This window comes from Canis lupus, chromosome 11 (assembly GCF_003254725.2).
Source record: "Canis lupus dingo isolate Sandy chromosome 11, ASM325472v2, whole genome shotgun sequence".
Classification (NCBI taxonomy): domain Eukaryota; kingdom Metazoa; phylum Chordata; class Mammalia; order Carnivora; family Canidae; genus Canis; species Canis lupus.
Genome location: NC_064253.1, coordinates 25564699 through 25583951, shown reverse-complemented (window position 1 = coordinate 25583951; position 19253 = coordinate 25564699). Strand labels below are relative to the sequence as shown.

General features: G+C 53.4%; 1 long non-coding RNA gene across 2 annotated transcripts; it reads left to right on the top strand.

Annotated features, from left to right (window-relative positions):
• Positions 1-1133: 1133 nt before the first annotated feature.
• LOC112650212 (uncharacterized) lies at positions 1134-19243 on the top strand. Of its 2 annotated transcripts, none has more exons than XR_004803464.2 (4): positions 1134-1773; positions 15493-15665; positions 18392-18535; positions 19018-19243. It is a non-coding gene; the product is annotated as an uncharacterized LOC112650212 (long non-coding RNA). The 2 variants fall into 2 exon arrangements; XR_003130031.3 differs by having other exon boundaries at positions 1135-1773; positions 19015-19243.
• The last annotated feature ends 10 nt before the right edge of the window (positions 19244-19253 follow it).

Genomic DNA, 19253 nt, shown 5'->3' with positions numbered 1-19253 from the left:
GCATCTGGGTAGCTCAGTCAGTTAAGCATCTGCCTTTGGGTGGAGTCGTGATCCCGGGGTCCTGGGATGAGCCCGGTGTTGGGCTCCCTGCTCAGTGGGCAGCCTGCTTCTCCCTCTGCCCCACCCCCTGCCCCTGCTCATGCTTGCTCTCTTTCTCTAATAAACAAATCTTTCTAAAACAAAAAAAATCACCCTTCATGTAGGTTCTGATATGGTCTTGAGGGACACAGGGCGACGGCTGTCAGGTGGGTTCAGGGAACCATGGTCCCGTGTAGCACTCCCTGAGGTGGGACACAAGGGCTCCAGCCTGGGGACCCGCAGATCATTCTGCAACAGACCCACAGCACTGCTACAGCATTTCACTCCTCCTCCACCTTAACTCCTGGAAAACTCCTACTCACTCTTCAAGATCCTGATCAAAGATCACCTCTCTCTACAAGCTTTCCTCATTTCTTTTTAGGCAGAGCTGATACACTCCTTCAACTCCGTGCTTGACTCTGCAAATAGCCTGACCATGAGCAAGCTACTAAGTAGTAGAGAACCTCTGCAAAATGGAGATGCTATTGCCCTTTCAGGATTAGGGAGGAACTAGGGATAAACGTATCTTTAAGCCTAGTATTGTGGGGGTGCCTAGTGGCTCAGTTGGTTAAGCATCTGCCTTCAGCTCAGATGATGATCCCAGGGTCCTGGGGTTGAGCCCCATGTGGGGCTCCCTGCTCGGTGGGGAGCCTGCTTCTCCCTCTCCCTCCACCTGCTGTTCCCCCTGCTTGTGGTCTCTCTACATATAATAAATAAAATATTTTAAATAGAAGACTAAAATAAAAAATAAATAAATAAATAAATAAATAAATAAACAAACAAATAAATAAAAAAAACCCAGTGTTGTGCCTAATACATGGTCACAGCTCAGGAAGTGACAGCTCCAGTGTGACGATGGTAGGGATCACACTTTTTCAGGGGTCGTTAGGACATCTGTCACCCCAATAGGCTGGGGAACCCTTAGGGAGCAGGGTCACGGTTAAGTCCACTGCTGTATCCCCAGAGCCATGGCTAGCTCAAGGTTAACCTCCAGTACGAGGTGTTAAACGTCAGCATTATCAGAGGAATACTTAAAATAAGACTCGTTGGCCTTTGGTAAGGGTTTGCAGTGTGCCAGGCGCTGTTCCAAGCAATGTACCAGGATTATTCCAGTCTTACACCAACCCTGGATGGTAAGGGTCATCCCCATTTCACAGGTGAGGAACCTGAAGCTCACTGGGGGAGGACGATCCGCCTGCGGTCACAATGCAAGGACTGAGACGGAGGCAGTGTTTGGGCCCAGTCAGTGTGCCCCAGAGTTCTGGAGCAACTCCGCCCCTGATTGCTGAGCACGCTCTATGCTGGATCACAATTCCCTGCTCCCAGCAACTGGAACTGGACTCGTTTACTTACTTAGCCTCTGAACCCCGCACAGATCCTGGCACATAGTTGGCTCCTCAACCAACGTCTCTCAGATAAGTGAGAGGAGAGGCGAGGAGAGGGGGAAGGAGCAAGTCCAGAACCGAGGGGATGGCAGAGAGCCAAGGGCTGCATGCCAGCACCAGGTGCGCACACCCCTTCGGGGCCCTTGCCACCCCTACCAGCCCAGTTTCCAGCCACGTTTGAAAGGATGTTCCCTTGAGGACAGACTGAAGATCAGAGGAACTGAGCCAGGTCTCAGCCACTCCCCCTCCGAGGCAGCCTGTGCCCACCCAGGACGCCTGGCCTGAGTCCTCGGGGACACAGGGCTTCGTGGTGAGTGACCAGCATTTGGGAGAAGGGGAAGCAGCGGTAGACTGCACCAACTGTGCCTCAGGGAGCTAGCCTTGGGGGCTGCGGAGCTCCCCACACCTCCTCCCAGCTTCACGTGAAGGGCCTTGCTCAACATGCATGACCACCCTGATGGAGGCCAGTCTGTCCTGGGAGGGAGTGGAGGGCTTCTATCCCTTGCTGTCGGCTCAGCACCCCAGGGTGGAGGTGGGCCTGCCGTCTGACCTCAGAGCAGGGTCATGGGGACCGTGACCAACTGGGTCGTGGCCCAGACCTGTTTCTTCAAGCCCACTTGGTACTGGAGAGGGAGAGGGAAGTTTTGATTTACATAAACCCCATTCAGAGTCTGGACAGCTATTTTGACTGCTTCACTGGAATATTCTTGAATTCTGAGTTTCTTTTTCTCATTATGGCTCGAAAATTAAAATCTCTCTGCCTTGGGCAAGTGAAGGCCAAGTGAGGGATGGCTGCCGCCACTGTACATTTCTTATTTAAGTCAATTTGGAGATGCCACTGCTTTCCCTCGGGGCAGGCGACCGAGACAAGGTCAGGACTGCTCTCCTGTCACCACCTCAACCCCAAGGTCCAGAGAGGAACTCCAGACCTAACCTGAGCCAGCAGGAGGGACGTCCTAGCCAATGGGGTCTCTCACAGCTGGTGCAGGACAGAGGGCTAATGGACAAAGGCTTTGGATTTGCAACTAAAAACCAAGAAGGAGGCTGTACTGTTGAGGGAGGAGAAATCTGACAGGTCTGGGATCAAATTCCAGCTCTACCCTGGGCTGTGAAACCTCGGGCAACCTCTGGAATCCCAAGTGCCCTCCTTTGCTTTCCAGGAGCTGATTATCCCACAGCGATGTTGTAGAATTTGATGAAATAAGGTACTTAAGACGCTAACAAGGCCTTTGGCATGTAACTCAGGAAACGGCTGCTGCTGTTGTTGTTGTTGTTATTATTATTATTAGGATCTGTGTGATTGTTGTTGATAGACTTAGAAATGAGGCCTGGAGACAGGCTTCCTTCCTGTAGAGACACTCACCCACAGCAGGCTGAGGGGAGAAGCACCCTGTGGTCTTGTAAACCCCAGCCCTACCCTCTGGTGCCACGTTGGGGACTCAGAGACCCAAAGGTTTCTGTGGCCTTGCAGCAGCTCACCTTACAGCAGGAACAAACTGCATCTTGGGAGCTTAGAGTCACAGGAACTGGGCAACCCGGTCCTTGTCACTGTTGGATAAAGGGGCCCCTGTTCTGATCTCGTCAGTGACAAGTGATGACGTTCGGGCTGCCACTGAGCACGAGGGTGAGGCTAGAAGGAACAGTTGTGGGACAAATGCCAAGGCTTTAGGGAAAAGCCACAGTCCCAAAAGAGACACCAGAGCTGCCCCAGTGGGGACTGCCTTCCGCTCTGTGCCACTGACTCCCTGTGACCAGCCTCTCTTGTTCCCAGTGTCTCCAGCCTCGACTCCGATGAGGAGGGTGGGACCAGGCTGAGGCCTCAGTGGGGAGGTGGGTGATAGCAGATACTGGGATCCCCTCCTGGGGAAGGTGGTTTGAGGCTGGCGCCACCCCTACACCACTAGGTCTGGGTACCTGAATACTGCTGGAGGGGAGGGCCAGGGATCCAAATGGCCCTAAGGTCCTGAGCAGGTAGCTGTACCTCGGCCCATCCCCCATCCCCAATCCCAGTTCTCTGTTTCCCCTTTCTTTTCTGGCCTTCCCCTCTCCGTGCCCCTCCTCTGGCCCTTCCTCTTTCTCCCCTCCTTCACCACAGGCTGGCTCTGCAAGTCTTCCCGTTCTGCTCCCTCTCCCTCAGACTGCCTCTCCCACAAACAAGGGTTCCTGCCTTCTATGACGGGGCTTCAAGGACAGATAAGCCCAGGGTGGGGGTGCTCAGGGTCCCCTGGGCACCAGGGAGTAGAGGCTGGCCTGCGTGGAAGAAGCATGAACCGCTCACCGGAGCATAAAGAGTGCAGACAGATGCACCTCGGCATTGATTGGGCCCTGGTGACTCACCGCTGGGGAGGAGGGAGCAGGGGTGACGTCATGGCTGGAGCTGCTGGTGACACAGGCAGCTGATCCCCACCCCTGCCCTAAGACCTTTTCTTGACTCGCTAGCTTCTTCTTGCCTCCCCATCACAGGCCCGCTGGGGAAGCAGGTTGCACCCTCACCACATTTAGAACCACGCGTTTAATGCATTTAGCATGCGGTTTTCTTAGACGGAGGTCTTCTTCCCACACCCTCACCTCTACTTCCTCTGCTTGCCTTAGTAGAGATACTAGTGTGCCATAAGTATTCACTGTCTGACACATGTGTACACAGCTTACGTGCATGTGTGTGCACATATGCACATGCGCGCACACTCCCACCTGCCATCTGCTTCTGCCAGTGGGGGGACTGAGCTGAGGCATTCTAGGAGCTGATTCTCTCTGCCGGTGACCCGAAGAACTCCGATGTGGTTTTATCTCCGGCACCTAAACACCACGTGCTTCTTGACTTCAAAATCGAACCAAAGTAAGCCTAGCATGTGTGGCTCCCGGAATATGTGCATCTTCAACATCATAATTGCAGGGAAGTTGGGGGTGGATGAAGTTGGCAGGGAACAGGAATATGTGGAGGAAGATGGTCTGAGTAGGGCCAAAGACTGTAGACCCTGACTCCAAGGCGAGGGTTGTCATCACCCCCCTCTCCAACCCGCTCCTACACTGAATATATCTTTCCTCCTCCATCCTGGGAAAAAACAAAATTGAATCTCACTTGTTACCTAAGTCCCAAAAATCTAGCTAATCTGAGGCAGAGGAAGCTGTCCATGGAAGAATGTGAATATTAATATGATACAAATCACATGCAAATATATTGAAAGCAAAAAAAAAAAATAGCTTGCAGGTCTTGCAAAAGAACAATTAGCCCTAGGGATCCCTGGGTGGCTCAGTGGTTTGTCACCTGCCTTTGGCCCAGGGTGTGACCCTGGAGACCTGGGACGGAGTCCCACGTTGGGCTCCCTGAGTGGAGCCTGCTTCTCCCTCTGCCTGTGTCTCTGCCTCTCTCCCTCTCTGTCTCTCATGAATAAATAAACACAATCTTTAAAAAACAAAAACAAAAACAATTAGCCCAAAGTAGAGGCAGAAGAGGATCTACAGCTCATGTAATGTAAGGACTTTCGGGGTCTGGATGGAGATAGAGCCCACCACAGTCCTCCGGATTTGTAACATGTGGAAGTGGTTTGTTTGAGCCACGAGCAACCAAATGACAAGTATTTGTCAAACTGCCCCCCTGACACGGTGGCAGAGGTGGATTTTCCATGAAGCTAATGAAGTTTAAGCTCCTATTTGCACAGGCTTCTCCCAAAGCCTGCATTTAATTTCATGTTCATAATTTTGTATTATTTTTCTGAAAGAGGGCATTCCCAAATTGTATAAGCCTTGGGACTCAAAAATCTGGTCCATCTCTGCCATGAAGAGCCTAGACTCTGTTCTTAGTTGAATTTACAGCCTCCTTTGAAGCCTCCTCTATTAGAGATGCCAGTCTGTCCACGTGACCTTGTGTGCCCCTTCCTCTGGGTATGAGAGGACCAGATGACCTCCCAGGACCACTCAGGGTTCCAGGACTCCACAGGCTGGTGGAGGAGGAGGATAAAGGTGGCTGCTTGTTATTAAAGGGAATGTGGCCCTCCTGCCTGAGAAATCTCAGGGAGCAAGTACCTGATAATAAATAATAATACCTTACATTTATAAAGCCTTTGAGAGTTTCTAAAGAGAATCTGTCTTTGGATCTTCACAACAACCTTGAGGCAAGGAGGAGACGTGTTATGGAGATTTGTTGCAGACAAGGAAACTGAGGTTCAGGGAGGTGAAGCTACAAACAAGAGCTTAGATTCACAACACTATTGTACCAGCAAGCTGCTATTATCCTGTTCATTTAATCCATACCACAACCCTCAGAGCCAGGCAGTAGTCTCATCCTTGTTTTAGAAATGGGGGAAATGCACAGGAAGGTTAAAAATGTTTCCTTAGCGAGACTAACGAGTAAGTAGCAGAGGCAAGATTCAAATGCAGGCAGTCTGCCTGCAGAGTTCATGATCTCAATCACTTGGCTGCTTAGGATAATGCGTGCACGGTCCTGTACCAGAATTCAAATCTCTATGTTCGACCTCAGAGCCTGTTCTCAGCACCATCAGGCACTACCACCTCCCTAACGAACCAGGAAACACCAGCCATCTGTGGCCAGGGGCCTGGGCCTGGAGAGAGACAAGGGGACTGGTGGGAAGTCCAGGTGATTGGGCCAGGGACCAGGATCTAGTCAGGGAAGGAAGGATGAGTACCAGAGTTATTCCGGGCTCATAGCTCAGGGTGAGAGATATGCCAAAAATCTCCAACCTCAGAAGAGCCTGGAGAAGCTTCTTCCCTCTTGGGCCCTCAAGAACCCAAAACTTTTGGCCATCTCTCCCTACCTGACAAGTGAGATCAAGATTATGGCCAGAGTGTGTGCGCGTGCGCGTGCGCGCACGCAGGGAGATCACCATAGCAACAAAGCAAAGGATGATGGATTAGGGGTAATGGTGAGTTAGGAGTCAGCTGCAGAAATCCAAAAGAGAAGTGAGGAGGTCCCAAACGAACTAAGGTAGTTACTGTGGTGTGCAGAAGAGAGATGCTGCAGGAGCAAACCAATGAAGGGTGGGCAGGGATATCTTCTCCAAATGACACAGCCCACATTCGGGCCCCAGTGGAAGAGGAGGGATAAAGAATGTAGGAGCTGTATGGGGGGGGGGGCAATAAACCATGAGGCATGTAGCAGGAGTAGCCCCTGGAAGCTGCCAGAGGTAGCATCCCATCTTCCTGCTCTGAGTCCCCCCAGGCTGTGTGTGTGCGCATGTGTTGAGAAGTGTCAGTCCAGGGCTCTGGGGCCACATCACAGGGAGGTGAGCTATGGGAGCATCAGGGAAGCGTGATTTAGAGGCTCATTCCCACTGCCCTTCACTGTGCTGCAAGGACAGTTCAATGTAATATATAATTACCGCTGCCCAACGCGGCTGCACTGTGCACAGAGCTCCCCACCTGCTCCCAATCCCTCCTGCCTGCCTGCGGACTATAAATCAGTTTTCAATCCTGAGTGCTACCTACCTGTAAATGTTCAAGCACAGGATCCTGGCCTCATATTCCTACATCCCTGGGAGGGTGACTCAGGCTCTCTGCTGTCCCCTCCTCCAGTTATCATTCCAACATCCATCGTATCCCCTAACTGACAGTAGGAGGGTAACTGGGAGAACTAGAACTGGCTCTGGGGTCTCTGAGGCCCTGGCTTGGGGAATGGAGGTGGGCAGCTGTGTCTTGATTCAGCCAGGCTCCATCTGGACAAGGCCCTACCCTGTGCAGTTCTGTGAACATGCCGTGGAGCAACTGGGCCCAAAGGCATTGAAGCTGACCCCTCCTCCCTGGATGATGATTTTCTTCCTGTCCTGCGGGATGTGCCCGGAGGCAGGTGGGCCCCTTCCCTGGACAGTCTCAAAAACACAGTGCCCAGGGCCGCATGCGTGGTTCAGTTGGTTAAGCGTCCAACTCTTGATTTCAGCTCAGGTTGTGATCTTAGGGTCATGAGATAGGCCTCTCAGTACAGAGGCCACTTAAGATCCTCTCCCTCTGCCCCTCCCCCTGCTCTCTCTTCTGTTTTAAATAAATAAAATCTTAAAAAAACGAGATTCTCTCCCTCTCTCTGCCCCCTCCCCCTGCTTGCACAGTCTTGCTCTCTCTCTAAAAATAAATAAATAGGGCAGCCTGGGTGGCTCAGCGGTTTAGCACCACCTTCAGCCCAGGGCCTCATCCTGGAGACCCGGAATCGAGTCCCACGTCGGGCTCCCTGCATGGAGCCTGCTTCTCCCTCTGCCTATGTCTCTACCTCTCTCTCTGTGTGTCTCTCTCATGAATGAATGAATGAATGAATGAATTAATAAATAAATCTTTTAAAAAATAAAAAAAAAATACATTATTTTTTAAAAGAAAACACAGAGCCCATATTATGGGCTGACACAGGGTTGAGGAGGTACCAGCCATGGCCTTGCCCTAAACTGGGATGGGAAATCTCATGGTGTACCTTGGGTGTTACATCAAAGGACCTCAGGGGTGATAAAAGGACAAATCAAGAAAGGACAGAGAGATGGGGCATCTGGGGGGCTCAGTCCACTAAACAGCTGCCTTTGGTTCAGGGTGTGATCCCAGGGTCCTGGAACTGATCCTCACATTGGGCTCCCAGCTCAGTGGGGAGGCTGCTTCTCTTTCTCCCTCTCCCCTCCCTCTTCACACGCTTGCTCTCAAATAAATAAATAAAATCTTAAAAAAAAATAGAGGACTTTTTGATTCATATCTAGCAGGTACCTTGAGGACTCTGATTCTCCCTTTATTTTTTTAAGGATCTTATTTATTCATGAGAGACACAGAGAGAGGCAGAGACACAGGCAGAGGGAGAAGCAGGATCCTTGCAGGGAAGCCCGATGCAGGACTCCAGGATCACTACCTGGCCCGAAGACAGACGCTCAACCACTGAGCCCCCAGGTGTCCCTGATTCTCCCCTTGGAATTTGGAATTTGGAAGGGTCCCTTCTCCCCTTCTCACCCCTCTGCTAGGATGAGGGCCACAGCTTCCTCAGTGGCCTGCCTACAGCCACCACCACCTGTCTCACAGGCTCCTGCTGACTGGAGGTCAAATCATGCCCTTTGTGTCCCTGATGAGGCCTGGATCAGTTTCCCTCCTCCCCAGGAGAATGCTAAGTCCCTTGCTGTGGCTCACAGGACTGGCCCCTGCCCAACCTAGCCGATCTAACCGTTCCTCCTCTCATTGCTGTGTTTCTCCATCAGTCCTGCCACAGGCCCTTTGCTGGCAGCATAGTTCCTACAATCTGAAATGCTTTTCCTGTGGCTTCTGTTCCAGCTGTTCCTATGTCACACACTCCCTGATGGCTTCACCCAAAGTAGGCCCCCTTCCTTTCTCAGCGCCCTAGCTGGTCACTTTATAGTACTAATGACATTTTATATAACTTGTAATTCTATATTCATTGGCTTGTTCCCTCGTTTCCTGTGGGAAATGAGACAGGAATTTCTGTGGGGCAGGGGCCACAGGGTCTTGCTCACATAGAGGCGTTTGGGATGTGCAGCACAGGGTGTGGCACACAGTAGGCACTAATTATATATTCTCTGAATAAACGGCATGTATGGGAGGTGCTGCCAGAGGAAGTCTCAGAGGCCGAAGGTGACTCCATCCAACCCTGTGGCCTCCCGCCTCCAAACAGTCACATCACTTCTTCCCTAGTACAGGTCTGTACCTGTCCTGGAGTGGGACGCCCCCCTCATTCTCCTCCTCGCAGGGCCTTAGGCTGCTTTCCTCTCTTTGGGGAAAGCTCTCAGCCAGGCCCCTCAGGCCGTCCCTAGAGCTGCCCCCAGGGAACAGGGTCCACTGCCCGTGTCCCCCCACCCCAACTCCCCTCTGGGCCCCTGGGGGTTCCAGGCACAGCTCAGCCCCCCCCCCCCCCCTCAGGGCCCCCAGGGGTTCCAGGCACAGCTTAGCCCCACAGTGCCCTCAGTGGGGACAGAGGACAGAGGCCTGGCTGGAGGAGAGGTGGAGGCTTGGGATAGGGACGTGGACAGGCTGAGGCTTCTCTTCCACACATTATAACATCCATAAAGTAAATGCAAATTAACTGAAAGCACCTTCTGAATAAGCAGCTTTCTGGAGGAAGTGGCTCTAATCCCTAAATGGCTCTACCGCCCAGAGGAGCTTCCCAGCAGGGAGGGATGGGGATGTGATGCATCAGGACCGGTGCCTTTGGCCTGGGGCTTGGATATTCCGGCCATGCTTCCCACGGCTAACGGGACCTGCAGGTCTCTAACCTTGGCTCCTGCACTCCCTCCCCGCCCCCAGCCAAGTCCTGGGAGCCCAGCTTCTGGGTTTGCAGTGGTGGAGGCTCGGGAAGCCGCGCCTCGGGTCTGGAGGACGAGGGCAGTGTGGGAAGCGAGCAAGTGTGGCCAGTGTGGCTGCAGTAATACAGTCCCCTGGGCCCCTGGTGTAATGGGAACCGCCCCCGAGCCTGTGTGGAAAGGTGTACGCTGTGTGCACCAGTCGGTCTGTGCCCATCAACACACAGCCCCAGGAACCAGCATCACTGCATCTGTGTCTGTGCAACTGCATCCCTCCCTACTCCGTTCCCAACAGTGTCTCCCAGTATTCGCGATCCTTCCCAGGTTGCGGGGGAGGGGCAGCCAGCCTCAGCTGGGGAGTCATACTTTTTCAAGGACTAATGACTTTTATCAGAATGATAAAGAACTGATGACACATGGAGGCCCCTGGACTCTGGAGGGAAGCCAGAGAAGAGCAAGTAGGGACACAGTTGAGATCCGTGGGGGTTGGGGGCCCAAGGACCCAGGAAGCTCATTCCAGCTCTGTTCAGATTGTAAGAGGGTGAGGGGATGGAGACAAAGGAGGCCCAGGAGACGTGAGAAACAGCAGCATTCCCAGCTTGGCCTGCCTGCTCTTCCTGAACCCTCCATTTTTTTTTTCTCTCTCTCTTTCTCCCCCTCCCCCTCCTGAAGCACTCACCCTGATAATGGAGCCATGAAAGGTGAGGCTGGTTATTTCCCTGTCCTGCCTCTGCCTTCCTGCCCCTGCCACCAATCCTGCCCAGAACTGAAGGGAGGCAGCTACTCCTCAGCATCATATGTGTAGAGTCCTGAGTTGGGTAGGTTCCCATAAACAGGCCTGGGAGCACCAAACATTGGAAGGCTGTTCCTTGTCAAGGCTAATTGGCTTCAGGGATCTTTAATAAGGATGTAGGCCCAGGTGAGTTGCCATCTGGGGCAAGGAGCAGAGAGTCCAGAAGCTCGCAGAGCATCTACATTACAGGGACCTGGATTACAGAAGTAGGAACTCTTCTTGATGGTCAGAAAACATAAATGATCCCCCCCCCACCCCCCCGCCTTAAATGTTTCCTAAAGACCTCTGGCAGACCTGAGCTTGCGGCACAAAGACAGTCCTCCCCCTGGAAAGTTCCTGTACCCCACTACCCCTGAGAGCAGCCACGTCTCCCCAGGCTGGAGAGAGAGAGCCCCCTTAGCACAGCCTGGCACACAATAAGTGTTCAGTAGATATTAGCTACTGTGGATATTCACGTCATCTCCTGGTAGGTCAGCCCCGGGGCTGGTCCCTACAGAGGGCTGAGCCTGGAGGACCCGGGCTGTCACGGAGGGTGGAGGGCAGGGGGAGGCAGGCACGGTGCCTTGCTAGAACACCAAGGAGCTGGGACCCTGGCCTCCATGGTGGCCTCTAGTTCCCCTGCCCTGGCTTCCCCGGGTCCTCTGTCTGAGCCCCACAGGGAGGCTTCCCTATGTCCTGGGCAGGCCCAGTGACCTTTCGCTCAAGTCTGCAAATATATTCTTGGCGAGTCTTGGAAATGAAATTGTGCTCAACATTTGTACAGGGCTTTTCTGCGGCCCAGCCCTTTACAGACATTAGCTAATTAAATGGAAGAGGAGCAGAAGGAGGAGGGCTTGGCCTCTGCAGTTGGGACTCTGCCCTTCTGACCTGGGCAGCTCTAGTTTCATTGCTCCCTCCTTCTTTCCCTTTAGGGTTGGACTTACTTTAAAGAGGAAGCAATGCGGGGGGGGGGGGGGGGGGGGCGGGGGGATGCAACTCCTTGGGGAGCTAGCCACTGAGGCAGCAAGCAAGGGAGGAGTCTGGCAAGACATGGAGCAGGTTAGCGTCTTCCCGAGGTCACTGTGTTCCACTGGCAGGCACATCCAGTGACCAGCTGGGTCTGAGAGCGTGCTTATGCATCTGCCATGGATGGGTCGGCCACCTTCTCCCTGTTTGGAGGAGGGCATAAGGCACCATAACGAGAGCCGGAGTAGCTGTCAAAGATCCTTCCCAGGGGCTAAGGGACATAGGGCATGGACATTTGGCCTGGTCCAGGGGCAGAGTCGGCAATGGAGATTCCCTGGAAGTCACAACACTGGACCCCAGCTCCTAGCCGACGGGGAAGCACATCCACCTGTGTCCCCCCACTGCCCTCCAGGCTCCTCTTGGCCGCAAAGCTGGAGGGGGCCATCCAGGGTCAGGGGAATGCCTTGCAGGGCCTGCCCCCACCTCAGCCCCTGCCTTTGGTAGCAGTGTGTCCGGCCCAGTGAGGGAGCTGCCGGCCAGTGGGCAGGGGGTCAGCTGCCACCTGGGGAGGACAGAAAGGTAGGCAGAGGGGGACAGAGACAGATGGAGACACCGATGCTAGACTGGGACTGAGGGCAGTAGAAGCCAGTTATAGAGGACTAGTCTGAGGGAGGAAGAGATCACGTTTCAGCCCAGGAGTGCGGGAGTGCGGGAGTGCGGGAGTGCGGGAGAGAAGACAGAAGGCTGAAGGAGCCAGGGAGGAAGGAAGGGTCCATGGGTAAAAGCGTGTCAAGAGGAAGGGTTTCTTGGCACAGCCCGGGCAGCCCCATGTAGGAACCGCCCCGCCCGGAAGCCCAAGAGAGCAGCCTGAGGTCTCCAGAAGAGGAGCCCACCCCTCCTAAGACGGCGGCTGCAGGTGTCCACCTCAGATATGAGGGCTCCTTCAGATTCCTGATCCCATCCTGGGGAGCACAAGCTTGAAGACCTGGCCCCTCCTCCAGCCCCAGCCCCAGCTCGGAGCCCTCCCACCCACCCTGATCCCACCTGGGAGTCAGCCATTCTGGAGGCCCCGCCAAGTCTAGCAAAGGAGGGCCTGACTTCCCCTTACCATAATTATCCGTCTCTCATATCCGAAGCAGTGAGCTTCATAAAACCAATTATGATTTTGGGGCCAGGGTACAGGTGTAAGCAGCAGTCCAAGATGGCTGTGGCAACCACAGGAGCGTACCCAAAGGGCAGAGCAGCCAGGCGGCTCCCTCCCTTCAAGCCCCACCCCAAAGGCTACAAAGCTCCTGCAGAGGCTGCAGAAGAGGTTTAGGTTAAACCTAGGGAAGGACCGGCTATCTGGTTGTGGGAAGGGCAGTAAACACTGGGATGGTTTCTTCTCCTCCTCCGTGATGGGCAGCCCAGCAGAACCTGGTTCCCCCTCCACAGCCCTCTCTGGTTCCAGAAAACCTCAGGAGCTTCCCACCAAGTTACCAAGGCAACCGCAGCCCAGCAGGATTCACAGCAACAGTGAAGAGAAACCAGAGAGCAGGGAGGCAGAGGCTTCAAACTAGAGCAAACATCCCCTGCGTCCCTGTTCAAGAAAGTGCTTTCCTGCGGCTCATGAGTTGACACAGCCCAGTCCCAGGTGGGAGACAAGAGAACATTCAGGCCCCCCACTGTCAGGTGGGAAGGGACTAGTCTCTCCCACAGCTCCCCACAACAGCAGGTTTGCCAGGAGCCCACCTCTGAGCCCGGCACACCCCTGCTTTTAAAGGCCAGACCCCTGCACTTTCCATAATGACCCACTTGGGAGACATATGGCTAAGGCATCATGACCTCAAGCTGCTTCAGAATCAGAAGTGAGTGTGGCTCTTGGCTTGGTCACTCTCGCAAACCCTGTGACCTTGGACGAGTCACTTCTCTCTCAATCTCAGTTTCCTTAGCTGAGATTGGGGATAATATAACAGAATTGTCAGGATTTAGAAATATCATACGTAGAATCTGCTTGCACAGAGCCTGGCACTGGATCAGTATTAAAAAAAATGAAAGCTGTTAAAATCTTCTCATTAATATCACTATTTTAATTTTTATTACCATTAAGTGCATGCCTAGCTTACTCATCTGTAAAATAAGGATCACAATTCAATGAGTTGTTTGGAGATCACATAAGGCAAAGCATATGAAATGCTTAGACCAATATTTTACCCATAGAAAGTGCTCAGTGAATAGGAGCTGTTATTTTGATTCCTACATCCCTCTTCCCCCAGGGCCTCAGATTATGTATGGAGGAGCCATTACTGAGCTGGCCCAAACTCTTAGTTCCCCCAGCAGTAGAGACCATGGAAATGAGAAGCTTCTGGAATCCTGGGGTGGGGGGTGGGGGGTGTCATTCCCAATGGCTCTACTGTGGACTCTCAACTTGCTGCTAGACCAGGAATGACTTTGACTTCTGCCCTCTCTCATTTCTGTCTTAGGAGCCTGAGCTTCTGCAAGCAGGCTGATGTCTAGCAAATGGCTGGTATCCTGGAGAAAAGGGGGAAAGGGTCATTTAGGATGGAAGAAGGGGAAAAAGAAAAAAAGGATAGAAGAAGGTTTTGTCCCTATACAGAAGGCCAGATTGCCAGGCTGAGGGAGGGGACACCAGAGAATGGGTGAGAGAGCCACATCCATGGATCCATGGATGGGTGGAGCTACAATGCCTCTTAGAGGCTTCTGTTTCTCTGGTCCACCTGAGGTTTTGTTTCTTTTTCTTTTTATAGTTTTATTTATTTGAGAGAGAGAAAGAGAGCAGCACACAAGCAGGGGGAGCAGCAGAGAGAGAGAGGGAGGAGCAGGCTACCCTCTGAGCAGGAAGCCCCATGTGGGACCCGATCCCAGGACCCTGAGATTATGACCTGAGCTGAAGGCAGACACTTAACGGACTGAGCCACCCAGGGCCCCTGAAGTCTCATGTCTGTGAAGAGTCCTCAGAGATGGCTGAACAACTACACATTGCTCCCAAACCCTCAGCACCTTCCTGCCTGAAAACACCAACAGGCCTCCAGGGGCCAGTAACACTCTGACTTTTGGGACCTGTGAACAGGCCAATTTGTGATGCAGCCTTCATCATAGGGGCCCCTTCCTCACAGGCAAGCCCACTGGTCCAACAGTGTGGCATGCACAGCCAGGTGTCCCAGGGGCCTGCAGGGTGTGTCCCAAGCTGAGGGTTGGCTAACACGGCAGCAGGAAGAACTTAAGGGGAAACCTCAGGAGGCACCCTGGATGGCAGAGCTGGGGGACACAGGGAAAGGGCTACCTACAAACTGCAGAATTTGCACCCCTCAGCTCTACTGCACTGGGGAGCTTGAGCGTGAAAGCCCCAATGAGGGGTGGCTGGGGCTGGGGCCATCAGGACCCCTAGGACACTAAGGAAGGTATAGCAGTTCTCCTGCAACACCCAGCTGTGGCCCCCAATGCTGTGTTTGTCTTTCTCCTCCCCTTCCTCAGAATTCTGGAAGACCTCTTACTTCAATGTTCACAGAAACTCCGAGGCCTTGTGGGATGAGATGGGGCTCCTGCAGAGCCAGACTCTGGGGAGGACCAGTGATGCTGGGTTCTGATGTTAGAAACCAGGTCTGAGTATGACTCAGTCACGTCCTCCCCTGCAATACATTCACAGACTCCAGCCTGTGTCCTCAACTCTGCTGGCAGCAATCTTTGTCTGCAGCCCCAAGATCCTGTCTTCCACACCAGCCATCACGCCCTGGACTCTCCTCTCATTGTTTAGACAGAAAAACACGGAGGTGCTAGAAGCCAACGATCAGGCTTTTCTCTTGGGGTGGCATAACCTAGTACAGGGCTCACCCTCCTTGTACCCATCAATCTGACCGCCCAGGCCCTGGTACTGGAAACCAGGAACTTCTGACCATTGGTGGCTTTGGGATGAGGAGATTTGAAGGATGCATCTGGAAAAAAAGCAGGAGCTGGGCCTTTGGAAGCCGCCCCCTTTCCAGGTTTCCCTGAGGGAAGCTCAAGTTAGGAGTGTGCACACCCCTGCTGGGCAGTCTCTGACTCACCCCCATCTCTGCTTGCCTCCTAGGTAGGTCTGGGAACAGTCATGGAAGATGGATAGATCTGAAGTTGTTTTTGGTTTCTGCCCCATGATGGAGAACCAGGACATGGACAATAGCCACACAGATTAACTGGGAAGTCATTCTGAAGAACATTCAGCTCTCCAAGGACAGCCAAACCAGGGTCAGCTGCTGGGGACTGGTAAGAGGTGGGAGCTATACTGCCCCCAAACTAGGACTCACTGACCGTGGCTGTGGTTCCTGGGTGGAGACCTGCCCTACTAGCTTGTTCTTTCAGCCCAAGGAGTCTCAGACCAGCCGGAAGAGCCTCTTTCTCATCCCTGTCTTTGCCTGCCAGAGAATGACAGCTTTCAGTTCCCAGAGGGACTGCCCAGCTCATCTTCAGATTTGACAGGGGCACAGACAAAATCTGCCCAGTCCTCAAAGTCCAGGCTAGACGGCAGCCAAGTCCTGTCCCCAGGACGGCCCAGGGGCGCCCCCTGCTGCCTGGTTGGACTGCAGCCTGCCAAGGGCTGAGGGAGGGAGGGGTAACGCAGGCCCCAGCTCCTGCCCGCACTGCATGTCGCCCTGTCTACACCCTGCCAACATCTGAGTCACAGCCCGGCAGTGTCCTTAGGGGCCTCTGAGCAGGGGGATTAACAGACAACTGCTGATTGAGGACACGGCCGCATGGGGATCCTGCAGCCTGGCCTCTGGGCACCTGCCCCGAGCTCTGAGGATGCCGTCCAGTTTGCAGGTATCCTGGCTTCAGGAGAAAGTCACATTCTGTAGCAAAATCATTTGGCTCCTCTGGGCCTCAAGACAGATGAGGCTGCACCACACTCAGCGAATCATCTCAGTGAATGTGGTATGGGGGTCCCTGCCAGCCTTGAGGAGCACAGACACAGCCCACTTCTCCCCAGCAACTCCTCCAGGTGCCAGGGGGACCCCTTAAATTCACCATTGAATTTACAGATGACAATAGCTGTTTCCAAAGGGACGTCTGGCTCCTTGTGTGCAGGCTCAGGACAGACTTGAAGATTCCTCAGGCCTCTTGAGCTCCAACATTCCATGAGCCTATAGGATTCTACAGCCCATCTCTAGAGGCTGTCTTCTCCCAACCACACACCACTCCCTACTCCCAGGTCTTCCTCTAATTTGATTTCAACTTCTCTTCCTGCATCCTAAATAGTGGCAGCTAGGTGTGGGGGGGAAGGGACTCTTTCAAGGCTTCCCATATTTAAGATCAGAGATAGAAAGGTAGGGGAGGGCTGCCCGGGTGGCTCAGCGGTTTAGTGCCACCTTTGGCCCAGGGCCTGATCCTGGAGACCTGGGGTCGAGTCCCATGTTGGGCTCCCTGCATGGAGCCTGCTTCTCCCTCTGCCTGTGTCTCTGCCTCTCTCCCTCTCTCTGTGCCTCTCATGAATAAATAAAATAAAATCTTAAAAAAAAAAGGTAGGGGAAAGAGGAAGGACTTGGAGAAATTGGTGGAAGAGAGAGAAGCAAGATTAAGGAGTGGACATGACCAAGTAAGGCTCAGCAAATATTTGAAAGAAACCATCTGATGGGCTGGAGAGGTGGGGAGCAAGCCCCAGCATTCCTCCAGTCATCCTCCCTCCCAACATCTCACGGGTGTGCACATGCAGAATGGAGGTGTGAGCGCATGCACCCCTCATACACACACCCCTAGATTGTGGGGAAGGCCTGGCTGTGTGAGGCTGGAAGGGGCAGCAGTGCTCTCTTGGCCCAGGGAGTTCTGCCCCCACCTGCATAATTATCTTCCCTTCATTGATTGCCTCTACTTTCCTAGCCTCCAAGCCTTGCAGTACTAGGTCTTTGTGCTTTCAAAACACCTCCTGGAAGTGCTGAGCTGCTTAAATGGGGGAGGGGGGCATAGGGGGGTAATAAGGGAAGAGAACTAGTTGTGTTCCCCCCAGAGCTTTACCCCATCAATCAGTCTTCCTTTACTTCTCCTTCACCCCACCTCTTTCATCACTGCCAACAATAGCTGCAGACACAGCCCTCCTGGTCCTGAGCAGTGGGGCTGTAAGGGTTCACCTACTTCCCAGGGCAGGACACAGCGGGAGCTGAGGGGTCTGGGCAGCAGCATTTTCAGCAATGCCCATACCCTCTGCCTCCCTTTCCCCCAGAATTACAGAACAAAAGGGAAAGAAAGCCCTCCCAGTAAAGCCCTACAGGCACTTGGCACTTCGCAGTCACCCCAGCTTCCCCAAGTCCCTACCCAGGCTGCCACCAACCCTGTCCTTCCAAGGTAGCCTTTATTCCCCAGACCTTGGAAAGTCACTCCAGTCTATTTCACCCTGAAAGACAGATCTGCTCCTGGAATGCAGGAAGACAGTGATGAATTCGCCCACACACAGCAACCTACTTTCATTAACTCTTATGTCCAAATAATTTCCTTAAATCACCAAGGATGAGGCTGGGGGAGGGGAAGGCAAGTCTGTGACATCAATCTCCAGTGGGGATTCCTCCTTCAAACCCAACCAGAGCCAAGCAGGAGAGCAGTTTTGTGCGTGTTCACGCACACACCCCACACTCTCTGGCCTTCCAGGGCAAAGCAATGGAAATGAGACCTTACCTCCCCTCCCTACCCCCAGCCCCCCCCCAGTGGCTCCTCTGACCTCAGTGCTTCACACTCACCCTCAACCTTGGGCCCTTGGAAAAACAACACAGGCTCACAGTAACCTTTCCTAGAAATGTCAGGCCTCTGGCTGCTCCTGGGCAGGATGGGGCTGCCTCCTGGGAGCATCCTGACCCTTCAGGGAAACCAGACAGCATCTGCTGTGTGACTGGCATCCTAGAGGGCCCAAAGGGTCAGGGCATGAAAAGGATAACTAAGATCTGTACTGCAGTTCCCGGTTTACTCATTCCTTCTCTAATTACCTACCTAATGCCCTTATCTTACAGATGAGGAAGCGGAGACCCAGAGGGGTCAATCTGCCAATGCTAGCAGCTAGGAAAGGAACAGATCTGAGTCAAGCATAAGTATTCCACCTCTTCGGCCTGCTTCTGGCAGATTACGTCCTGGTAGAGAAGGGGGCCCAGAAGGAGGTAACATTTCAGTTGCTAAGTATGCCTGTCTACCCTTGGCCCTAGAACACAGGATCGTCAGCCCAGACCTAGTTCTAGCCTCTGCCCTGCTTATACCCTCTGCCTGTAAGCCAGCCTCCACCTGGGAGGTTCATATCTTGGGCATGGGTCGAGTAGGGCCTCAAAGGCAGAGGGAATGCTGTCATTTCTCCAGGGCCTGGGAGCAGGAAAGAGGATGAGAGTTGGGCAGATGGGCCTGGAGAGGCCATGTGGAGGGGCTGGGCTATGGGGAAAGAATGTGGACATGTGGCCTGATGGAAACATGGCTCTGCCCAGTTGGTTACTGGAGCACTTTCCCTTCATCCATTGTCCCCATTGCTCCCCAAATTGCCTGCTTCCGATGTGATTCTTTCCAAATGGGCTCCCCTCTCCCCAAACGAAGGGACTGACATGTGGAGGGATGTTGTGGACTGATTACTAACATCATAGTCTCCTTCCAGCAGCAGCAGGCTGGGGACCTGGCAGCCCAGATCATAACAGGAGCAGCTTGTGGTGTTCTGTTCCAGCAGATTGGAGAGAGTTTCCCATGCCTCAGACCTGAGGCTGAGGAGCCAGGATGAGAAACGCAAGAAAGAGAAGGCCCCCAAGCTCTTGGCCAATCAGCTGCACAGAATATAGGTACCTATATGAGCTCTCCCTGCCTGGAAGGAATAAAGTCAGCATTATCTAGCCCTGGGAT